The sequence below is a fragment of the Alligator sinensis genome, unplaced genomic scaffold (genome assembly GCF_000455745.1).
Source record: "Alligator sinensis unplaced genomic scaffold, ASM45574v1 scaffold360_3, whole genome shotgun sequence".
In the NCBI taxonomy this organism is placed as follows: domain Eukaryota; kingdom Metazoa; phylum Chordata; order Crocodylia; family Alligatoridae; genus Alligator; species Alligator sinensis.
In genome coordinates, this window is record NW_005841977.1 from 2,957,686 (window position 1) to 2,968,177 (window position 10,492).

The window sequence follows — 10,492 nt, forward strand, 5'->3', positions numbered from 1 at the left end:
TCCTGCTGAGTAGACTTCTTTAGTGTTACAGAAAGCATGAGACTACACTAAATGGAAAATAATGACACATCAACAGCCTTTTAAGAATTTAAACTAGACTGGACCAGCAGGGCGCAACTCTCTCTCTCAGAAGTAACACAGAATTTAGCAACTAGAACTACCTTACATATAAATTATGCACAAAGAATTGTGGGGTAAATCCAGTGCAATCCTCTGAATTTATGACAAAATAATTATTTAGAACTGAAAAATCTAATGCCATGGCCTTTATCAGTGTGGCACTGAATATTGTATTGTTATTTTCTTCCCCCCAAAAACTGAACATAACAAACAAACATTCTGACTTGGTTGCATTTTATGCTTTGCATTGCTGTCACAAGACAACCTACAGGGCAGCGGTAAACCATCTCACATTGTAATTTTTCAATATGTGAAAAAAAAATAAGTGCGTGACAATGAAACAGCTTGCTTGCCACTGAGGGTAAAGTGATTGTTAGCCTAAATCTCTAGTTAACCGTCGCTGTTGCTTAATGTCCTAGATTCTTCTTGCTTCCTAAGAACAGACTTTGTGAAAATACCTGCTGTTCTCTTCTCCTTTACAAGATGACACACCAATATGTTTTTCCAGGGCATAAAAAGGTAAGAACAGAGATTGTGTCTTCCTAAGATGCAAGATCCTGTACACAGTATTTGGACAAACAACCAAGAACTTGTAATTTTATTTACAGTATCTGATTAAACAGAAGATGACTCATAGTTAATAAACTATGTATATCACAATTTCTGTATGTTGCCTCTCATTCTTCATTAAAAGTAATTACATAAAACCCCAGATCTTTATTATTTTTACAAGAACAACCAGTCCTTTGAACAACTCTTCAGTTGAACTCAAACATCTTTTGGCCTATGACAAAATAACATTTGTTGAAGTGATTAGGATATTGTGAAGTTTTGCTCACCCATGGATAAAAAAAGCAAGCGAGACCATTGCTCTCTCTAATAATAACATCCCTGATCTCAGGCAAAGATCCTTGGTAAAAAGACAAGTGACGAAAAAAACTAAAAAAAATGTATTTAAAGACAAATGGGGCTTCTAAATGCAAAAAAATATTGCTAATCCACATACCATGAAACAGGTGGTGTTTTTATGAGTCCTCTATTCTTAGTGGTACAATCACATGATATATTCTGTTGAATAATTAAGACTAAACTACAATTTGCAAAATGAATGAATAAAAGGTAATTTTTGTGTTGTGTATTACCTTTTTTGAGCTTGTTCATTTGCTGACTCGTATAGTCCACGAGTTTGCAATGGGCCTCCCAGCGATGAGTGAAAATACACTCACAAGTGACTGCTAGTTGAGGCCAAAATACTGATCTTGCGTTTATTAACCTCAGTGAGAAAATCTGGAATGTCACGTGTGCACAACTCGATGCACAACCCTAAGTTTAACAAAAACTATTATTAATTTATATTTATACTGTAGTAAGGCTTAAGTACCATAATCAGGTTTGAATATGTATGGTCAAGTTCTATACAAACAAAAAGATTTGCAGGCCCACTCTCAACGAGCCAATTATATGGAAATAAGATGTGGGCATTGTGGTTTTTCTTTTCTTACTACCTCAAATTCTTACTAAAAACATCTGAGGCCACAATGGCAATATTGGTTGTATTGCTACTGGCAAAAAAACTGAACCCCTCCGTCTCCTCCTCCCCAAAACAGAGTAAAAAAATGAGTATCAAGGAAATCACTCAAGGGTCATTTCCTATATGACTTAGTAAAATGCTCCTTATTCACCTGAAAATGGTGAACAGATTTCATATGAACTGATAATAGTAATATTTTAATAACCATGAGATTAAAAAAAAATAAAAGCTGGTCTTTTGAGGCCTTATGTAAACAAAATAGTTGCACTGATTAACTATATTTGTTTTTAAAACAATTTAGTTAAAAGCAAATGCCCTGTATGGATACCCTCAAATAGTCTGAGTGCATGCAAAGTGGTTGCTCCAATTAAAATATTTACAGCACTTCAATTACATGAATGCAACTTTTGGGAGCAGACAAGGTCTGGCATTGAAGGAATAGAAAAAGTTTCATCAGGTACTGTAACTAAAATGAAGCCACAGCTGTGCTATCTATGTCTTTCTTCCCTCACCTTCCTCCAGCCCACCACACGGACACTGTGGGAGTCTCTTTTTTATCCTGAGGATTCCCTTAGTTTGAGTGATGCAGAGTGCTGACTACTGATACAGTAAAAAAAAAAAAAAAGGATATAATGAATGGCTGAAGCGCGGAGTTATGAAAAAGAATGAAATAGCACTGCATCCTCGCAGCCCAACACTTGCATGCTTCTAAGCTGTGTCAGTGGGCGCGTCTATACAAGATGCTATGTCACCATAGCAATGAGCTACGGCAATGTGGCAGCGGCAGGCACGAACTGTGATGCTGATGCTACTGTGCAGCACCTCGTTGCTACTACACAGTAGGGTCAGAAATGACCCATGCACTGCTGGGACTGCGCAGTCACTAAATGACTGCCCAGTAACAACTGCAAAATCTGGAGCGTGTGTAGATGTACCCACCGTCTGTGTTACTAGACTAACTTGCCCTGGGGCGAGTTTATTTTATCAATTTCATCCTGTGAGTTTATTCACTGTATTGTGAAATCTATGGACGCCTATACACAAACCTGCTGGAGCATGGCAAGACCACGATCCAGCAACCTCCTGCATCTTGCATATCAGCATCCCTGCGCTTAAAAGTGGCAGAGGAACATGAACTAAATAAAGCTCGTCAACGAGCTTTAGTTCGAGCGCCCCCACCGCCATTTTTAAGTGTGAGGACACTAATGCATGAGATAGCCACACAAGCGCCAGCCTCTCAGAGCTGCTCTAATTAAAGCCTGTTTCCCCATCGCTGGAGAACATGTAAAAGTGTCCTATGATAGCAAATTTTTAATGCTGGCTCATTCTGAGGGCAGAAAGGCAAACAGTGGTCTAGACAGCACTTAGGGACTGTTTCTGTGGATTGCTGGATAAAAGTAGCATACTGTCTACACTAGACAAACTGCGAGCAAGTATAGGAGGACTAAAGAGTTTAGGCACTTTTACCATTGTGCCATTAAAGCCTGCTGTGCTTAAGCCCTCTTTCTGAACTAGTGCAGACATATTTTACAACCTCTTAATGTCACAGAGGTTTTTAAATTGTTTAATGTAGACATTCTAGAAGTTCCAGTTTTATCCAGTGATAGCCAATTCTGAGAGGCACTGCCTTTCTTAGAAACTACTTATTTCTCCCTTCAAAGCAGAAAGAGAGACAATGGCAGTCAGCAAGAGGAAGAGGCAGAAAGAGAGAAAGCCTCTCAGAATGACAGGGAAAGTAAAAATCTCAATATCCCTCCCAGCATGCCTGAAAAGGGGAGGAAGAATAAAAAAGAGGAAGAAGCCTGGGTTTTCAAGTGGAAGCCCAAGTATTTAAGAACAACATTTACAATTACCTAATTGCCTGTTTCTGAAGCGTTAAGAGTTTTGCTACACACCCGAGAATTAATACTGCTGTTACTATTATAAACTTCTAACTACATCCATTTTTGGATTTTTTTTTTTTTTTTTTAACTTCATTCTCCAATTAACAAATCACTACAGAGAAAGCCTGCCTCCTACACTACTTCCCTTTACACTCCTTACCTCCGAGGCAATCTTAGAAAATATACATCTTTTAGCTGAATTACAAGACAACACATGCCTCTGCTTACACATGTAAATCCTTTACATATACAATAAACTGACTTTCCAAAACTTATACAAAACAGCTGTCAGCTAAAAATAAATATTCCAAAGAAACTAAGACAGTTAGTTAAAACTCAGCTCCCATCAAACTTAATGTGTTTTAGGGATCAAATTCCCTTAAACTTCTAACCCAGGCCAAAGGTTTAATTTTGTCTGAAATTATATTGCTAGCATATTTCAGTCAAAGAGTAAACCGCCTCGAAAATATTCTTTTTTAATTCTTAAACACAACCCACAAAGAGAGGAAATTGTCCACTCATTTTTCTTCTTGTACCAGAGTAACACAAATGGCTTTTACTTATTCTTCAGAAGAGTTCTTTTCATTAAAATCTCATCTCCCTTGTTTTGGCTGGAGGATTCCTGGGAGAATTAAAATATTAGGGGGGAGCTCTCAGCCTCAGCTAGAAAGCTTTCCTCTCCAGTGTTTTTCAGGCATCTGTGTTAAATGAGTGTTATCAAAAAATCCATCCCCTCTCAGTTGCTCAGATTTCAGTCTCTTGATGTTATAATCCCACAGTTCTCCAAGAAATTCTCCAGAAAAAAATATGGTCTGATATTTCTAATGAAGACAGAGAAAATAACTTTCCCCTGTGGGAAAGAACCAATTTAGGACCTTCTTCAGTGCGTAAGGATGCAAAAAAGGGAACAATTATTTTTTTCCCTCCTCACTTTTTCAGTTATCTTTAAATTAAGGTTTCACAGATGGCACCGATAGGTTGAAATCATGTGATCTGTCAGCAGAAAGCAAGTGGTCCACTTCCAATTCCAGCAACTATAATGAAAACTGCCGCACTCATCCGCACTCCTATGAAAAGTAATTCCCTGTTGACAAGGTATAAAATTCTTCCATTATGTCCCAGCCAAACAAACCTTGATCTTTAAATAGTATTAATACCAGGAGCCTGGAACAGTAGTGATAATAAAAATATACAATGAAAAAAAATAATTTCTTAAAATAAACTAGGGTTAATTTTATTGCTGATGCCTTAGGCTGAAAAAAGATCCTAACCCGCACATTCCTCATATGAATACTGAAAAGATGAGCTGAGTTCTCAAAAGGACAAGAGACCAAAGAATATTAAATAGCGTACAATTTTTCATAAAATGCTTATTCATACAGAAGCTGGTATATGAGGATATATTTTCTGCCTGTACTTTTTACAAGTCCATAAACGTATTTCTTTGGTTCTTGCACAGCCACAAAGGAGCTAAGAAATCATTACACCTTAACCCATCACTAAACATATCTTAGAAATCCAATCATCTACAAATTGGCTCGTCTTCAGAAGACCTATTCACTTACCAAAACTTGTGTCATGGTATTGAAATTTCTGAAACACTGGAGGGGCATAATCAAATACCAGCTATATATCTAGATATCTTCTCTGCAGTTAACACAGTTAAAGTCAGAAAAGTAATAACATAAAACTGGCATCTTCTTACTCATTAGATATTTGCCTTGTGTTTAGTCACAATCTCATCTGCTAACTTTTCCAATAAAACAAGTTTTCCCTACTTTATACACCTGTTAGTACATCAAAGCCAAACTGATGGGACAGCAAACTGACTTCTGGTTAAAGGTCACAACAATTAAATGGAGTGCCAGTTGCAAATGATTACACAGCTTGGCTTTCAATTACTGATTTAGGTTGCAGGACTGGCAGCTGGAGCAACCCCTTCTTAAACGTACAAATGGAGCTACTGTGATCTGAAAGCCATTGCTGGTCAAATATGAAATCCTACAATGCGTCATTTTGTAGAGTATCTCCTGGGCTAGGGACAGACATTACACATAACTGGTTTAAGTGATCAGAAACTGGTTTAAACCGGTAACAGAACAGATGTTTAGTGCACATAAACTAGTTTGAAAATGGCTGAAACTGGTTTGAGATAAACCTGTAGTTTCAGACTTAGCTGATTTGGCTTGAACTGGTTTATGCAATGTCTGTCCCAGACCCCTTGCTGGTTTAAGTTAAACCAGACACCCCCAGCACCCCACCATGCTCTCTGGACTGGACCTGGCTCTCTGCTCCACAGCAAAGTTGGCCCCTCCCCTCTGCTCCCTGGCTGAAGCGCCAGCAGAGACTTGCAGGCTGCTCTCCCCCTCCCCCTCATCACTCCCTGCTAAGCAGGAATTCCCCCCTCCCCTCTGCCTTGCTGAGAGGTATCTGTGTATTAGCTAACAGACCACATACATAGTCTGTGCTGTGACAAAGGCAGAATCAATAGGTAGGTGGTAATGCACCTGTGTTGTTTTCTAAATGGGGTGATAAACACTGAGTTAGGGGTGATAAACACTTATCAATTCCCTGCTGGGCTAATCAGAACATCCTGCAGGGACTTAGCCACTCCCCCCCCCCTCAGTTCAGTTCTGTGCAAGGGAAGGGAGGGCTGCTCTAGCACCACCACCCCCAGCTTCTAGCCTGAGCCACTGCAGGCATGTCCTGGCACTTCTGGGATGTCTCTGCATTTACAAAGTGATTTAGCCTAGGCAGGTTAGACTAACCTGCAAAAATTGAATCAATTCAGGCTCGGGCTTTTTTAATGTCTGTCCCTAGCCCTGATGTTAAAAGCTAAGACTAATACATGTTAATCCAGATCTGCATAGGGACTTCAATTACGGTAAATTCTGGTCTAAAAATAAAAATTACAGCTGTTAAAAAAAGATCTCTGGCCCTGATACTGCAAGCCCTTACATATACACAGGGGAACTCAGTGGGACTACCTGTGACTAAAAACAAGCATGTGTATAAAGGTTTGCAGAGCAGAGCCAAAACCCAGTCTTCCAAGGAGAGTGTCACCATTTTTTTCCAGCTCACCCTATTCTCTCTTTGGACTAATTGCTTAGGACTGAGGGTTTTTGTGGAAGGGAAAGCTAAGGCTCCTGCCACTGTCCAGCTGCTCAGGATTAGAAACAACCCTGCAACACCAGTTCTCCCATTCCATGCACAGACCAATAATGTGGCAGCTTATTCAGACAAGCAAATAACTATGTAACATAGTGCAGCTTCTAACTTACACACTTGCTTACATAAAGCCTTCTACAAACATTGTTCCTATCTGAAGCAGAAGGAACTACACCCCTTTGAAACAGTTCTAAGAAAAAGGGTAGCAGCTCTATTAAATTCACCAAATAGCCTTAACTTTGGTTAAACTGAGCCATATCCTTATAGACAGCAATAATGCTTGTTCTCACCTGCTGGACCTCAGCCTCATGGAACACCATTTTGCAGGGTTGAGAGTAGAGATGAGAGCATGTCAGTAAGCAGAGCTGATAAGTCCTCCCCTGCAAATCAATGCATCCTTTCTGTATTCCCAGGCTGCAAATAAATGCATCCTTTCTATGTTCACATGCCTGGGAATTGCTACTTTGTAGGGACCTTCTGTTTACAGAAGAGAAGGCCACTTGGGTCACAGTTTACTTTAAAATAAAGTATGAGTATTGATAGCATTTCAGAATCATTACAGCAGCGAAGTACTGGGCACCTGAGGTACATAATAACATTTCTATTTAACTTCTGATCCTGAAGTCTGACTTACCAAGATTGTTTCTCATACAAGACACTAATACAGCTTCATCCTACTAGTTTGTGTAAGGAGCATTAGAATGAATTTCCAGAACTTGAAAATAACCCAAACATAGCACTGCTTCAGGACTGCCATCCCACAGCTGGGAGCATTTCAATGGTATATTCTTGTTCCCATCAGCAGGAGGAAGAACCTCATTACATAGCAGAACAGGACATTCTGCTTCCATTAAAAAGCTACTGAATGGGAGAATTTTGAAGCGGTTTTAGTTCAGTTTTTTTCAATAGTTAAGATACTCTAGTTGATCTCAGATGTCTAATTAACCACAATATTTACAAATATATGTATTTATAAATCTGAATTCTGATTGCCAATAGATAATACCACCTAATATTTTCACCTCAACACACACATGAAATTGCCATGAAACCAATTTATGTCATATACTTACTTATTTTTAACACTATCAACATAAAAGATAGTCAGCCTGAAAACACATCAAGTTAAAAAGTTTCAGGTACTGTATCTGTTCTTGAATTCTGCTGCCAATTTGTGTGTGTTCATAATGACATTTTCACAATGTCTTTACCAAACTATCACTGGACAAACAGGAGTTAATGGTATTTTAGGCTTGGTTTTGGTAAATACTGACTATTCATCATGAGATCACAAACTGATTCTAATTTCAGCAAAATGGATGGATAAACAAAAACTGATCTGTAACTCAGGTTTTCAATGCTGAAAGGGAAAGCTTGAGATATTAAGGAAACTGTTCAGTGAAGTCAACTGGATTTATGAACTCAGGGACTTGAATGTAGACGACTATTTGAATCTAAGTAAAAAATGTAAAAACTAGCCAGAATTTAAATTCCAAGCAAAGGGGAAAATAAAGAGAGAAGCAAAGTGTAGTTACTGTGCAGTAAGGATAGGTTCAACATTATTCAGGTGTTTTCCAAAGGCTAAATGAATAATTTGGCTCATCCTTCAATTGGCATGACACGAGGAAAAGACCAGATGACTTCTGAAGTGAACACTACTATACTCAAGGTGGAACAAAACTCGAGTTTAATACACTCAATATACTAAATGAACTAGAGCATAAAATGCAATGCTTGTAGCAAGGATTTTTTTTTTTTTTTTTTTTTTTATTACTCTCAAAATCATTTAGTACTATGTGACTGATTGGTAAAAAGCTAATATAATATCTAGACCTGAGAAGGAAAAAAGTGGTCAGACAACTACAGACAATTTGGAAAGAATGAATAAATAGCCATGGTAGAAATGATATAAAATGATGCAAGGGTTATGAGATGGGTTGTGTCAAACTATCCTGATATTTGTGTTAAAAAAACTGATTATCTAAACAAAGCAAATGCTGTAGATTTATCTGATGCAGTGGCATGCTGGAACACATAACACAAAATTGTAGCATATAAAAAAAAAAAAAAAAAAAAAATGATTAAAGGTCTGCTAATCAATTGTGCTGAAAAGAGAACTAGACTAGAGAGGGAGGTTACTGGTGGAGCTCTCCAAGAATCAATCTTGGGACTAATATTTTCATTAAAAAACTAACCAAAAAAAAGTAGGGTTGAACTAACCGAATTAGCTGATGACGTAGTTCAGAAGAATTGCTATCAATTTAACCTTAAATCCTGGAATAACAGAACTAGGATGAAATTTAATAGCACAAGGTACACAACCTTGCACTTAAGGGGCCAGTACGATTTTCTGCCGTAAACTGGAAAATCATCAGCTGGAAACAACAAAAAAGGATAAAGACCTGGGTGTATTAGTTGGTGTACTAATCAAATGACAACTGAGTGCCTTTTAAAAGAGGCAAATGGAATCACAATATTTACAAAGCAAGGTAATTCCAGTAGACTTAGGGTAGTATTAATGCTACTCTACAACATCCTAATAAGACCACCGCCATGATCAAGATGAATTGAAACAGGAGCCAGTGTGGCAAGGGGCTAGTAGGATCATCAGGGAAATGGACTATTGTACAAGAGCTGGTTTAGCATACCAAAAAGATTTGACTGCTCTTTCTAAATACATCAGGAAGGTAAACTCAAGAAGGAAGAGCTATTTAAATTAACTGGCAACACTGGAACAAGGATGAATTAATATAAACTACATATATTGATCTAGGATGAAAATTAGAAGGTTTCTAACCATCAGAAGATGAGATTCTCAAGCAGTTTTCCAACTGTCACAAGAACCAGCATGACTAGTTTTAAAACAAGGCTTGTTAAATTTATAAGAGATCACATGATGTGGTTGCCCATGCCAATAAAGGACCAGACTTCAAGATGCCAGAGGTCCCTTCCATTTTATGAAAAATATCACTCCTTCCTTTCTTAAACCAAAGAAGAGAAATGCTTTACAAAGCAAATACTCAGAGTGAAAAAGGGAAGTGAGAGAATTTTTAAAAAATGTCAATAATCAATTTGTATTGACGTTACATTTTACTTTGTACTTATTGTCAGATAACAGCATTATTTTTAAATTGGCATTCCTTAAAATTATTTATGCATATAAAATAATTAGGAATTGAAGATTTTTATTACACAGGGGCCTGCTTGCACTAATAGTTTATGGCCAAGGTCCAAGTCCTTAGACATTTTCTATTAATGATAAAACAACACTTTGACATAGTAAATTTCTACTTCCCCATTCCCAGCAACGTAGTGGCAATCCAGTTATGGACATTTAGGGACTGTCAGTACAGCCAAGACGGTAGGGGTGTGCAAAACAAGCCATATTTGATTCAGATTCGGCCCAGATCGGGAACAGTGATTTGATTCGGATCACTGTCCCCGATTCCATTTGGCCAAATCCAAATGTGAAGATTCGATGTCAATTCAGAGAATCAGCAATTCAGCCATAGACAGCTCTAAATGTTTTTTCTACATACCTCGAGGTACCAGGTGTGGCTTGTGTATGCTGTGATGGTGGGGCAGATGGAGCATCCCACAGGAGGGCGGGGGACCCCCCCCCCGCTGCGTGCTCAGTGGCGAGCCTGGAAGTGGACTGGAAGTATTTCCGGTCCACTTCTGGGTCCACCACCAAGTGTGCAGGGGACCCTCACCCCTGCAACCTCCTGGCTCAGCGATTGGCTGGAGTAGGGTCCCTGGGTGCCCCCCCAGACCCAGGAGGCACCAGTCA

At 38.6% G+C, this 10,492-nt stretch overlaps 1 protein-coding gene across 3 annotated transcripts in view; it reads right to left on the reverse strand.

Annotated features, from left to right (window-relative positions):
* Window positions 1–10,492, reverse strand: part of PWWP2A (PWWP domain containing 2A) — a 47,041-nt gene that overhangs the window by 7,594 nt on the left and 28,955 nt on the right. The gene's annotated exons all lie outside the window — the stretch shown is intronic.